Source organism: Tursiops truncatus, chromosome 2 (assembly GCF_011762595.2).
Source record: "Tursiops truncatus isolate mTurTru1 chromosome 2, mTurTru1.mat.Y, whole genome shotgun sequence".
Classification (NCBI taxonomy): domain Eukaryota; kingdom Metazoa; phylum Chordata; class Mammalia; order Artiodactyla; family Delphinidae; genus Tursiops; species Tursiops truncatus.
In genome coordinates this window covers 174,454,855-174,468,650 of record NC_047035.1, presented here as the reverse complement: position 1 = coordinate 174,468,650, position 13,796 = coordinate 174,454,855, and the positions used below count along the sequence as shown (strand labels likewise).

The window sequence follows — 13,796 nt, the reverse complement described above, 5'->3', positions numbered from 1 at the left end:
TCCAGGGAGTACATTTGGGAAAACAGATTTCTAGTTCTTAGTTAAAACTAATAATGCAGTTCTTGGTTAAAACTAATAATGCAGCATAGCATTATGAATTAATAGAAAGTATGTCGAGGTCTAAAAACAAGTTTTCTTAGCACCTGTTGCTATAAAACCCTTTCTAGTTTTTGTATAACTATTATTGTCTGACTTTCTAGAACAAGCCAACAAGAGGGACTTCAAGATCTTATCGAGAACATTAATCTTTTTAGAAAACGAGAACTGGTAGTGTTTTTACAGACTGAGAAAAACATCAAACAATAGTAAGTTAAAAGAAACCTTGTGGTAGGGTCATCACCGAGGCCCTAAAGCAAGGACGGCGGTGGGGCGGGGGGCAGGTTTCTAGGTCCTTATAAAAGCAGCAAGTCAAAGGAACAAGGGCTTTGTCCTTTTTATTATTTTTTTCCTTAAGAAGGCCGTTAAGCATTCTATCTCTGGTCATCGCACATCTGCCCTGATGACTCAATAATCCAGTTCCTTCCTGAGCCTGTGAAATGCCTTCTCCAGGACTCGGAGAGAGGCGGAGACGTGCGGCCATCCGGGGCTGGATCCTGGCACCGGGTCCCGCTCAGGGTTGCTTTAAACCACATTTTTTGTTTTCTCACAATTGCATAAGCGGTAGATAGATTTTTTTTTTCCTGTGTTTAAATCTCCCAAAATCAAGTAGATGAGAGAGAGGGGGTGAGGTTACACCAAACTGAGAGTGGGAGGTGATGGGGGGAAGGAAAGGGGTTCTCTTTGCAGTCAAAATAAAACCTATGCAGGTGCTTTCTGAGTTACAGAGACCTGCCTTTTTTTTCTAAAAACAATAACAAACATACGTATACACGTATATGTGCCTGTATATATAAAAGGCAGAAGACCACATATACGCATATGGATACACAGCTGGTTCGCACATCTGTCCACCACCCCTGGTCTATGTACTGGTGACCAGTGTGGGAAATGGGCGCAATGGATTTCCCTCCCCAGCTTTTACCTTCATCTGAGGAAACACCATGCTCCCGTTCACCTCTGTTTTCTTCTGTTTATAATTCAGACACCCACCCCTCATACTCATGTGCCTTTTCTATCTTGCCCTCTCCCCTCTTCACAGCGGTATCCCCAAATCTGCAGAAAAGTCTCCCACCTTCTTCCTTGCTTCCCACTGCCCCATCCTCATTTTTTCATTCTGCTTGTTCTTCTGAAACGGCCTTAGTCACGGCCGTGATTAGAGCAGGGCCAGTGATGTGTCTGTGCTGAAGAAAGAGGGAAGGCAAACACTCTGAACGAGGTTGTCATGATAAAGAGGCAGTGTCAGGAAACCACAGGAATCTTGGAAATCATGAAGTCATCTTCTCCAGCATCTCCAATATCGCAGTCTCGGTACCTCCCTCTAATGAAAGCTGCCTTTGCCCTACCTTTCTGCTCCCACCGTTTCTTTCTGAAGAAGCTTTATGTGGGTTAGTTGAGTTTGTTTCTCCCACTGCTTCAGTGTTGTCTTCTGCTGCAACTACACAGCATTTCAGCTACATTAGGAAGTTTCCGTGGGGCTGACCCAGAAACCCGACAATATAACGTTGTTCTATGGGGAACCGTGTCCTGATCTCAATGCGCTGGTTGATAAATGATCCTGCGGGAACATTTGGCTTCGTGTGTGCGCATATGTGTACTGCTGGGCACATGTAGATGTTCCACACCCCAAAAAAGTTATTTCATTGTGTTGACAAATTGAGGACAAACGGGAGTGGTGTGTCATTGAAGCCGTCTATCCCTGAGAGATGCTTTTATGACAAGAAGTAATGTCACCGCTGTATATAACTGCGATTTCCCAGAAAAGCCTCTGCATTTTATTTTCTTTGCTTTTTTCTCATCTTATTTTCCCAGCCCGGAGATGATCGCCTTCCTCTTTGCCTAAGTGCAACCTACCAGGCCTTCAGGGCGCTCCCCGCAAAGCCTTCCCACAGACCACTATCAGGACAGGTGTTAGCAGTAGGAGCTAACATTTCTGCGTTCTTACCATGTGCCAGCAGTATGCTGAGTGCTAAAAAGGCATTATCTCACTTAACTCTCATGGCTTCCCTATGAGGTGAGCACTGTTGTCGTCCCCATCTCAACAGACAAGAAATTGAGGCTCATGCAAGTGAAGTGACGCATCTAGAAAGTGGCAGAGCGCCCAGGATCAGGACCCAAGCCGTCTGCCCCTTGAGCTCCTGGTCACGCAGTCTGCTCCCATCTCCCGGCCCTGGTTTCCTCGGATGCACCACGAATAAGGCACGACACAGCCCTTGATCATATTCTCTTTCTTTCCCAGCACTGGCGTGTCTGGCTTTTTTTTTTTCTCTCTCGTAGACTGCACACTCCTTGCGATGAGGGTTCAGAATGAGAGCCTTGGGCCAGATTCTGAGATTTGCTAACTGTGGCGCCTCCCTGAGACCCACCATCTCAAAGGACGGTGGTGAGGAGTAAAAGAAAATCATGCATTTGAAGGGCTCAGCCTGGGGCTGCCCGCGGTGAGAGTACAAACGACTTTAGATATTATTGGTACGATGGCAACGAGCACAGCCCGAAATCCATAGTGGGGCTGAACGTTTTTCTACCAATTCGTTCTGCAGGGGTCCCAGGCTGCTCCGCCCACCCATCCTTGCCTCAGTGAAACTGACTTAGCCAATACCCTCTCCCTCTCTGTGACTCATCAGCAAAGTTGAACGCTTTGTCTTTTCTCTGCCCTCCGAAGTACAAGGACTTTTGCCACCACAGAACTGGCAGCAGCCTGATCACTGTTTCGAGAGAGGTGGAGGGGGCTGGAAGCAGGTAAATGCTCATCCCGCTGAGCTCCACCTCCTCCTGCCTTCAGTTTCCTCATCTGTCAGAGACGGGAGACAGGACGGAGCCGCTGACCTGCCAGGGCCCTGGCAGCCTCCAGCGAAGGCTCCCAGGGCTCTGCTTTTAAAGAAGGCGATCCCAGGCACTAAACTGTTGTCAACTGTCTTCCGCTCTTCACGCCTTTCCCGCGTGCCTGTTTTTGTGAAAGTGTGTGTGCATGAGTGTGTTTGTGTGAATCTGTGTGTGGCTGTATGTGTGTGTGTGCATCTGTGTGTGTGTGAATATGTGTGTGTGCTTCTCTGTGAGTGGATACGTATTTGTGTGTGTGTGTGTGTGTACATTCGCACAGGGTTGAAGCAGCCCAAACCAAAGGGACAGGAAAGAGAGGGAAGGGTGGCCCGCTCACCTGTGCCTTCGGCGGGGCGGGAGGGGGCCTGAGCCCTCCGGCCGGAGACCAGAGCCCGTAGGCCGCCTGGCGGGCGGGGAGGGGCTGGGGGCGGAGCGAGGGGTGGGCGGGGTCGACGGGCGGGGCGGCCTGGGTGGGCGGGGCGGCCAGCGGCTCCGGGCATGCTCGGCCGCGGCGGCAGCGAGCGGGGCGGGTCGCACTGGTCCCCGGCGGGGCCGGAGCGGCGGCGGCGGCGGCGGCGGCGGCGGCGCGGGGCAGCATGAGGGAGCCGCTCGGTAAGTCCCGGCATCCCTCGCCCCTCCTGACTCCCACCGCCCATCCGGTCTGCTCCCACGGCGCCTCGCCCCCAGCTTCCCGCGCTCGCCCCCCAACTTCTCCAGCCCGGACGCGGCTCGGGTCGCCGCCCTCCCCAGCCCGCCGCGCGGCCTCGGGCGGGGGGCGCCGCTCTGCTGGGAGCGCGAGTCCCCGCCCTCAGGTGCCCAGCCCCGGGCGCGCGCTGCCCGGCCGGCGCCGAGGGCCGCGGCTGGCGTCGGCGCGCGTGTCGCCCCTCGGCGCGGGGGGGCCCGGAGGGCGGGGGTCGCTGCCGGGTCCGGCGCCTTCGCGGGCGTGTCCACCCTTTGAGCTGACAGCCGCTGCGCGGGGTCCCTGAGGTCCCGGTTCCCACGGCCCCCCCGCGCCGCGCCATCTCCGCCCGGCCGCGCGCGCCCGCCGCCGGGGGGTCAGGGCCGCCGGTGTTAGGGCGCAGATCGCCGCCAGTGCCCGCGGCGACTCGGCCCCCGGCTGCGGGCGGTGAAGCGGAGGAGGGAAAGGGAAACCGGGGGGGAGAAGGGCAGGGCCCCGCCCGAGAGCGCCGTGCGTCTGGCTGACCAGCTCCCTGTGCGGTCTGCAGCGCGCCCGCCCGCCGGGCCCGGGTCTCCGCGCGCACCCTCCGCGCCCCGCACCCGCGGTCGCCAGCGGCTCGCCCCCGAGGGCCAGGGGTTTCCTGCACGCCCGATCTACGGCTCAGGGCGCCGCTCTCGCCCCCGAAACGGGCCAGAGCAGCCGAGCGCCTGGGATTCTCCTAGGGGTTTGGAAAAGCAGCTGTGATTTCACTACCGAAGGAAAAAATGGAAACGGGAACTTGACGCCCGCGCAACCTGGCCGCGCCCCAGCCCTCGCTCGTACGCGCTCTCCGGGGGCCGAAGGCTTCGGGGAGCTAGCTTAGGCGGGCTCCTACCCCCGCCCGTCCCCTGCCGCCCTGGCCACCCCGTGCTGCGTCTCCCGCCCCGGCTCTAGACGCCTGGCCTGCTGGGGAGAGAGCGGAGCCGTGCGGACCACACAACTCGGAGGTCTTCCTTCTGTCTTTTCAGTTTCGCAAGTGTGTATCCCGGGGATCTGAGATGCGGGTTGGACGATGGGAGGGGATTCTTGGGAGGGGGAGTGGGCCAGGGATTCAGGCGGCCAGAAACGCTGGGGTGAAAATCGCAGACGCAGTCGTCTGAGTGGGGAAAACTAAAGGGAAGCGTTGCCGTCTGTCAGGTAGTTTCAGAATTTAAGATGAATGGATTCAGACCGCCCAGCAGGGCAGGCGAGTGTAAGTTTGTTTGGAAGTTCCACGCAGATTCTATTTCGAGGAACTCGTGTTGGTTTTCGTGTAAAGTGGGGAGTTTGGTAAATTCGTTCGGTTTTCCGTAATGCTCTGTGGGCTTGGACTTTATATTTACCTTGATAGTAGGTGTCTAATTCTTGGCCACCAGCTGAACAAGCTTCCTGAAGGGCTCCAAGTGTTATCAGGGCAGGCAGCGTGCAGCAAACGGTTTCCCTCCCGCTAGAGGGGTGAGCAAATATTTGTTGAACAGAGGCCTTCATCTGCTGGGCCTTCCTCCAGACTTCACCCGCTGTTGCAGAGATGGGAAGGTCAGGCCTTTGGCAGGCCCAAGAGATTTAGGGGGATTGGGTGGGTGGAGGAATCCCGTGCCAGAAAGGAAAAAAAAAAAAAATTTTTTTGTCTTTCCACCTCCTTGGAACATAACTTAAAATGCCGAGTGTCCACATGCTCTGGAGGGTTTGACAGGCTAATCAGAGTTATCCAGTAACGCATCTGAGTAAGTCACAGATTCCAGAGACATTGGGCCGTAAAATTTTAGCTATAAAAGGTAACTGACGACTGGAGGTACACAAGGAGAATAAATAAGGACCAATTTTTCAGTTAAAAAAAACAATAAAACCTTTGAAAAGATCCTTGGAGTCTAATCTTTAAAATGCAGTTTAAAACTAAATCTTAGAAATGCTATGAGTAAAGAAAGCCCGGCAGTCTGCAGCCCCAGCAGGTTCTCGAGTTTGGGAGGACCGCAAACACGGGCCGGGCTGTTCAGAGTCCAGCGTTTCTCTGTTAAAGAGCTTGGCGGGTCTTCTCGCTAATTAATCTAAAGAGAGTTTAGAATGCAGAGCGTTGGAGTGAAACAATTGTTCTGTTGTGGTTTTTATTGTGAGAAGCAAGGACTACGTCTCTGACGTCCTCTAGGCCGGTGGCTGAACCCATTACTGCAGTTTATTTGGCTTTTCAGCAGATGTTGTTGTTCACCTTTTGCATGGGAAGTGTTATCTCAGTCGTTGAAACCTTGCTATTGTGCTTTGTTTCGAGGGCGGGCTGACTTAGGGAATGCAGCACGCGCTAAAGGGGCGCTCACTTGCTTAAGCCAGCAGCCCAGAGGGGCTAGAACAGTCTCCAGTACTTTGGTGTAGTCTCTAAACGTTACATGTCATTGAAACATACAGGAACCGTCCGGCTGCTAAAACCTCAGTTATCTTGTTCTGAATTTGTGATGTTTTGTTTAGTTTGGCTTTATCACCTTAACTTTCTTTAACTAAATATATTTTCCAGAAACTTTCTAAAGGTAATATATTGACAGTTGGGGACCGCCTGGCCCAACTGACAGAGCCTTTTATTATCAGACCACTAAATATCTTTGTAGTTTGCTGCTTTTTGGTTCTCTCTCTAGAGCCTTCTCATTCAGCTTGTTTCTTCTGTGTGTAAGTCTAAGAATTTAGATACTATTATAAAGACACACCAAGATACATATTTCAAGGAGGGAAAGAAAAGGGAGAGAGAGAAAGCAACTGTGTATAGGAAGACTAATTGGAGAAACAGAAACCAGATGGTTTCATCTCTTGACACAGTGGGGCTTGGGGGCACTTTTACTTTTTACTTAAACGCTGAATTTTTCAGTGTTTATTTCTAGAATGACATTGTATGACTTTCGCAATTAGAAAATAAATAATGTAAGAATTATATGAAATAATTTAAACTAACATTTTTAAATGTTGGCTCTTTTATTCGAAACAAAACGAGTGTGTTATACGTTTAATAGACGACTTCAGGAATCTTTGTTTGTGGAGTTTGATGTCTATGGTGATAGTGGAATTTAATTCTAACCTATTATAAGTTTTACAGTTGTTTTTGCAAATAGCCAACAATTCCAGAAGATTTAAAAAATCGTATCCAATTTCAGTCCTTTTCTTAATGACTGCTAATCTTTTGGAAATGTTAATGAGGTACTTAGGGTCTCTTACAAATGGGTGAGGTCTCCAAAGCAATAATTGTGTGACAGGATTTAGAGGTGAAAGAGAAGATCTGTGTGTGTGTGTGTGTGTGTGTGTGTGTGTGTGTGAATGTGTATGTATGTGTGTTCATACAAGTTGTGGTGAAGAGACAAAGAAGTTAGAAGAGATAATATTTATGAAAAAAATAAAGTCTGTAATATTTGGTACTTTATTTTCTTCTCTTTTTGAATCAATGCCTTAATACCAACCCAACCCAGCAAGATTAGTGTTCCAGGAACCTTTTGATCTCAGACCCAAGTTTTCCATCTCGTTGTTTTTTGTTGTTGTTGTTGTTGTCACCTTAAAGAAACTTAACTCCATGACGGTTGCCCTACTAAAAACTATTACTTCCCAGGTTCAATACGCTTTTTATGTCTAAAGAGGTTTTCACCACTTGAGGGCCCTGGCAGAGCTGGTCATCCCTCTGTGGTGTGGTGACGACAGTGTGTGAGAACTTACTGTCCCAGGACTTAAACTGTTGAGCTCTTTATTTAATTATTAAGACTGGAAAGGGAAATGGCAATCCTCTTGCTCATAATAAAATACATGGCTCTACCATCGAAAAAAACACCAAAAAAAAAGCTGTAGAAAGCAATAAAAATCCATGCCTCAGTTAGCAACATGCCTCAGTCTGGTTTGTTTTGTGTCTTGGCTATTCACCTCTTGTTTAAAGAAAGTACTTTGTTATATATTAATCATAACATTTGACCAAAAAATTGTCAGTTGAAGAAATATTTACAGTCAACTGCCAACAATTTGAGGGACTAATTGCATCTTAAGGATGGAATGTCAGCAAATGCAACTGAGAACGTTTTCTAGAAGAGTAACAATGTCTCATCGAGACCTTTAGAATGCTGCTTGTAATCTTACATACAATTCTATCAGCAGAACGTGATTTTGAGCCTGCTATAATCAGGTTAAGTATATCTGTAGCAGATAAGACGCAGATACCATATACTAGACCCTTTGAGCCTTACGTAATTTACTATTCATTTATTCTTTTCTTCTGTGTCACTTCTATGCTCGTTGAGTCTTCCAAATATGCCGTACGTTTTCAGTGGTACATTTCCCTAATCCTACCTATGTAGCTTTTTGTTTTTACGGGTTTTTTTCCCCGATGATGAAATAATAATAAAGTGTGAGAAAGTGCCAATATTTGACCATTTTTTACCCGTAAAACTTCATACGGTTCGATCTACTCCATTTCATGACAGAACATCATAAAATACAGTAAAGTATAAATAAGGACATTGTTTTAAAAACTCAGAATCCAATAGCACTGTTGCTATTTTAGTATGTTTCCTCTTCCCCACACTGTGTGTGTGTGTGTGTGTGTACGTATATAAATGAAATTGTATTATATGCACTGAATCTAGGCTTTTGTAAACTGTCTGTTTAACACGGGACCAGGAGCATTTTCTCCTGTGCTGTTATATATCTGAAAACATCATTTTATACACCTGTGTGCATATTGTAGTCTACCACGTGGACGCACCAGAATTTTAACCATCCCTTAAATGAACATTTAGTTTAGCTTTTTTTTATTGTCATAATTAGAACTTGGATAAGTATCCTTATATAAAACTTTATGTGTCTCTTGGATGATTTCATTAGGGTGGATCCCAAGAAGTGAGATTATTAGTCTATAGGGTTTCAGATTTTTAAAGATTTTATAACATTAATCACTTTTAAGAAAGGAAATAGCATTTACCTACAGATCCCTGCACACAGTCATACACAAATAGGAGAACCCTTAAAGCTCACTCACCGTGTCCTCACCAACAACAGCTATTGTTTTCTAGAAGCTTCAATAATTTGAGAAGTGAATAGTGGCATTTGGGTTTAATTTGCATATCCTTGATCACAGGTGAGGGTGAACATTTGGTTCATATTTTTAATTGGGTATTTGTCTCTTAGTTTTCAGTGCTAGGCAGTTGTTAAAAAGGCAGAAAAGTGCTGGTTGATTTCATGAGTTTATTAATGTTTTGTTTCATTTCACTGTCTAGCGGAGCCTGCTGACCGTCAATACGAAAAGATGGAACATTTTTATAAATGGGAAGGGAAGAGGCAGTGGAGCCTGTTTAGGTACCATTCGTTCGCAAGGCTCCGCCTCTAGTGATGAGAATGCCTGAGTCACGCCTCCCAGCCTAGGAGGTCCACAGGTGGGGGTGTGGGCGGGGCTTGTGTGTCTTTGTGTTCTCCGAGCGCAGGGCCTACACACCCAGGGCAAAGCAGGTTGCAATCAGTGGGCATCACTGCGCTCGGGGTCTTCTGGGAGCGAGGGTGCTGGGTGGTAGACTCCCTGGCCTTACCTGCGCCCTCCTCTCAGCGTGTGGCCGCTTAGCTCTGCTCTCTGGGCTGGCCTCTGTATGGGTGCTACGTACGAGGCCAAGGTCAGAGGGTCTCTCTTCCTGTGACCCAGTTAGCTTTGTTCTGTGTCAGAGCCACAAGCTGTATTCTCTTCACCGGGGCCGGCTGACTTAGAAATGCACGCTGCTCATCACAGGGGAGAAGAGGCTAGAGAGAGGGGCGATTTCTAGAGCTAGAAGGACCCCGAAGAACCTCTAGTTCAGTCTTCTTAATTTACTTTTTAGGGAGAAGACTGAAACCCATGGGTTCTCTCCTTTTCTCCCATGCATCGTCTCAGGCCCCGTTCCACACAGCAGATGTGTACTGAGCAACGTGCAGGAATGGAAATTAGTCCCTACAGCGAGGGGGTGGACGGCTCAAGTTCATGCTCCAATGCTGATGGGTTGTTAGCGGTGCTTTCCTAACCTCACCGTCCCTTCAGCCTGGATATAAAGGATACAGCTGCTACTTACAGAACTTAGAAGCCCACCGCGGAGTAAGACGGCTTTACGTGGTCTCGTTCGGGTTCTTTGGAAAGGACAAAAACTCTGATGAAAAGCCATTCGAGAATGATTTGGGCACAAAGAAATTTTGCAGGAATAAGTTGGTTAAATTAAAATCGAATGACCTGTCATCTTCTCCAACCGGGAGTTATTTCCGACTTCTGTGTTTCTCCTAATGAAAGGACCATTACCTTAGTCACCAAGACCAAAATCCATTGTACTTCTTCCCTTGAAAGTTACTCTCAATAATTTCCTTCATCCCTTATCCTCTCTGCTACCACCCCTGCACATTACAAAAGAGGGGACTTGTGACTACTTGTCCACACGTCTGTCCTTGTTCTGACCGTGTTAGTCCTTCACTTTCCTGCCAGAGTCAGTGTAAAGCACCTTTCCTTTATCTGCCCAAACCCTTCTGTGGTTTCACACTGTGTGCTCATTTAAGTCCAGATCCTGTTATCGTTGCAGATAAGGGTGGCTGTTTCTTTTTTACTTTTTTTATAAATTTATTTATTTGTTTATATTTGGCTGTGTTGGCTGCACTGGGATGCGCGCGGGCTTTCTGTTGTTGCGGTCAGGGGGGGCTACTCCTCGTTGCAGTGTGCGGGCTTCTCACTGCGGTGGCTTCTCCTGTTGCAGAGCACGGGCTCTAGGCACGCAGGCTTCAGCAGTTGTGGCACGAGGCCTCAGTGGTTGTGGTTCACAGGCTCTAGAGCTCAGGCCCAGTAGTTGTGGCACGCGGGCTCAGTAGTTGTGGCTCGTGGGCTCTAGAGCGCAGGCTCAGCAGTTGTGGCACATGGGCTTAGTTGCTCCGCGGCATGTGGGATCTTCCCGGAACAGGGCTCGAACATGTGTCCCCTGCACTGGCAGGTGGATTCTTCACCTCTGCGCCACCAGGGAACTCCCAAGGGTGTCTGTTTCTATGCAGATAATTTTTTTTCTCTTAGAATTTAGTTTTTTTCTGAAAGTTACAAGCTCCCCTCCCATCTCTCATACGTGCAGTTTGTCCGTTTTTCAGCTTCACACGGCAGCTTTTATGAGAACCCCAGGTCCCCAACCAAGAGCCTGGAACCCAGAATAATTGAAGAGGTCTGCTGAAGGTCGGAGAGCATCGTGTGGTGTATTTGTGAATGAATCGTGTTACTGAGTATTTGAGTGTTTAGAAGTCAGTGTTAGTACGACCATCAAGACGTTGCCGTCAGCGAGGCACGAGCCCTCGTGTGTGTGCACGTACGTGCGTGTGTGTGTGGTGTGTGTGCTCAGTGTACAAGGGAAGCATCGCCTCGAAGAGCCGTCTCAGTCCAAGAGAATAAAGAATTTTTTCCTTTTAAATATAGTTTTCATCTTCATGCCACCATGCCTTCTCTCCTTTCTTGTTTATATTTATGCATTATTTGGTAAATTGGGAAACTTCTGTTGCTTATTAAGGAAGGAAATTGAGAGCCTACAATAGTGCACGGGCTGTGAAGCTGGACAGACCTTGGTCTGACCCTTGGATCTGTGCTTGCAGGCTGTGTCACCTTGGACTCTCAGCCTTGGTTTTCTCGTCTATAAAATGGAGACGTTCATATCCACAGCAGGACATTTACTGGGAGTAGAAAACAAAGTGCGCCAGGCAGCTAGCAGAGTAGCTGGCAGACTGCAGATGCTCGGGGACGGATGATGTTATTATCTTTCATGCGCTGCTATTCTGAGCTTATGGAACAGGCTCTTCCTTCTGCTTTGTACAGAGAGAGTTAATTGCAGCGGTGGCAGGGGGATAAATTAACCACAGATTGGAAGATGTTCTTGGTGAATTCGTCATGCATCTCCTGGAGGGTATTTGAGCATCTTACCACCTAGCCCAAGCATCCTCAAGGGGAAGAAAAGTAATAGAATATAAACCTAGTGATGTCATGACTCAATCATAAAACCCAACCCGGGAAACTGAGCTGTTCAGCATTGTTATTCCTCTCCCTCCCCCCCTACCCCTCTAAACCACCTAGATCACAGCCTGTGTGCTGTAAGCATTTCTCTTTGGGCCTCATCTCATGAATTTCGTCTAATCTAAACCAGTCCTGTCGAGGTGAACAAGAGAACTGTGGACTGAACCCAGTCTTCTCACCCAGCTCACTGTTCCTTGTTTTTTATTTCCTTCACTGTTTCTTCGATTATTTTTGGAGTCTTGATGCTTATAATTATGCATTTTAATAACAGAACAGAGGGGGAAAAAGCAATAGTTTGCATTTAGTGTAACTATTTTTTGGTGTGTTGTCACACACTCAGCACAAAAGTTTTCCTCTGTAAAAAGAGACTTGTTATGAATCCGGTTTTCCTTCTTCGTATATACTGTCCTACACAATTTGCTTTAATCCAATGGCTTCTGTCGCTCAACTCAAGTTGTATAAACGGGTGAGAGGTTCTCTGAGCCGGGTGGCCAGGTTGGGCCCTGATTTCTCTTTGGTAACATTGAGCAACGCCACAAAGTCCAGTAGAAATTGCTCTCCTGACATCCTAGTAGCTACTAGAAGCCACACGCTTTTCTTTGGAATAAGCGGCTTGGAAGTTGAGTCACTTGGTAAAGGCCATCCGCCAAGCAGAAGCCAGGATGGAAAGCGAGGCCCTTCTGCCGAGAAAGCTCTCTGAGCTGCTCCGTTTTCGCTCTGATCGGGTGGAAGTCTGCAGACAGCTTCCACCTGAGATGAGAAGAAACAGCCGAACATACGCCCCCCAGAGAAGGAGACCCACCAGGACACGTGGCCCTTTTGCCAGGCCATCAGGTTTTTATTGGGGTGGCAGAGTTTTTCAACCGGTTTCTCAATTTTGTCTTTGAAATGATGGACTTAACTCTAGCAATTTGTGGGGCAGAGAATAGTAGGAAAAGATGAAAAGAGCCATAGTGAACTCAAAAGAGACAAAATGCTGCTTCCTGGCTCTCTCCAACCAAAAAGAATAAAAGCGGCAGCACTGCAGGTCCAGTTCATGCTGAGGGCTCCTTGGTGGCCCTCTTGGCTCCTGCTACACCGGGTTTTATCTGTCAACCAGTGATGCTGTGTTCCAAGGCCTCAGGTCTCGAGCCCCAGGTAGATCACAGGCAGAGGAAGGAAGCAGCAGACTGTCCTTTCCCTTAAGGAGGTTTATTTCTTTTCGTCTTATGCTCTTAAGAATAGGAAAGTAGCTTCACTTAGTTGCTGTGACTTTTCTTGAAAGGAAATTGTTGATAGGACAGAAGAGGTGTATTTGCTGTTGAGAACAGAGCAAGGAACTTGTTAGACTAAGGAATTTCTCATAGCTTGATGGGGTCATTGAACTTGACAGAATTTCAGGGGTCACCTAGTCCAGCATCCTGACCAGCGCAGGATCGATTTCTACATCAGTGCTTTCCAAACTGTAGGTTGTGACCGATTCGTGTGGCACTGAATTTACTGGGTAGTGGCCAGCATGTTTCAAAAGTGAAAATGGAAGAGAAAATATGAGAGCACCCGTCAGGATGTGAGGGTAAGTACTTTCCCTTTCAAGTTTTGACTAAGGTGTGTACACACACCTTCAGTGGATTTGCTGTAAAAACAACAGAGTTGACAAATCCTTGACCGCCACTGAAGACTCTCCCAGCCACGAACTCCCCCCTTTCAGAGGCAGCCGGGCCCTGATGGACTGTCCTGTTAACACGTGTGTCCTTATCTTAAATGTCTTCTCTGCATTAATGGTATTCAGATAGTCATAGGATGAAAAAGATACTGAAAGTGGGCTCCTTCGTCTCTGTCCTTGTGTCCCGGGATTCCTCCCCTGAGAGTGTATCTAGGTACCTGCGCTGACTGGACTGCTCTTTATTAGATGTTCCACTATGACTATTTGACACAAGGTGACAAAGTAGCAAAGAAAAAAATTTCTTACATGGACTGGCTGGAAAATCATACTCACAGGGTGATCTCACAGTGCAGCCCTACCTTGAGGGATTTGTTTGGCTTAGAAGCGATCTTCCAGAGGCCTTCCTGACCCCTTGAGAGCCTGGGTGAGGGTCCCGTCTCTCCTCCTGTCCTTGTCTCCGCCGCAGCGCTGTGACACTGTGGGGAGGGGCAAGCTCCCGTCGGTGTGCATGCGTGTGCCATGCTTCAACGACCTGTTTTCCCGCT

At 48.3% G+C, this 13,796-nt stretch overlaps 1 protein-coding gene across 3 annotated transcripts in view; it reads left to right on the top strand.

The window, feature by feature from the left end:
• The first annotated feature begins 3,397 nt into the window (after positions 1-3,397).
• The window catches only part of JCAD (junctional cadherin 5 associated), a 38,180-nt gene continuing 27,781 nt past the window's right edge, over positions 3,398-13,796 (top strand). Inside the window, exon 1 of one of the 3 annotated variants that reach the window (XM_019933581.3) lies at positions 3,398-3,528. The gene's annotated coding sequence lies outside the window, so the exon portion shown is untranslated. Of the gene's footprint in view, positions 3,529-3,884; positions 4,611-13,078; positions 13,162-13,796 lie in introns of those variants that run through there. The other 2 variants (XM_033852522.2, XM_073801767.1) reach the window with 2 other exon arrangements.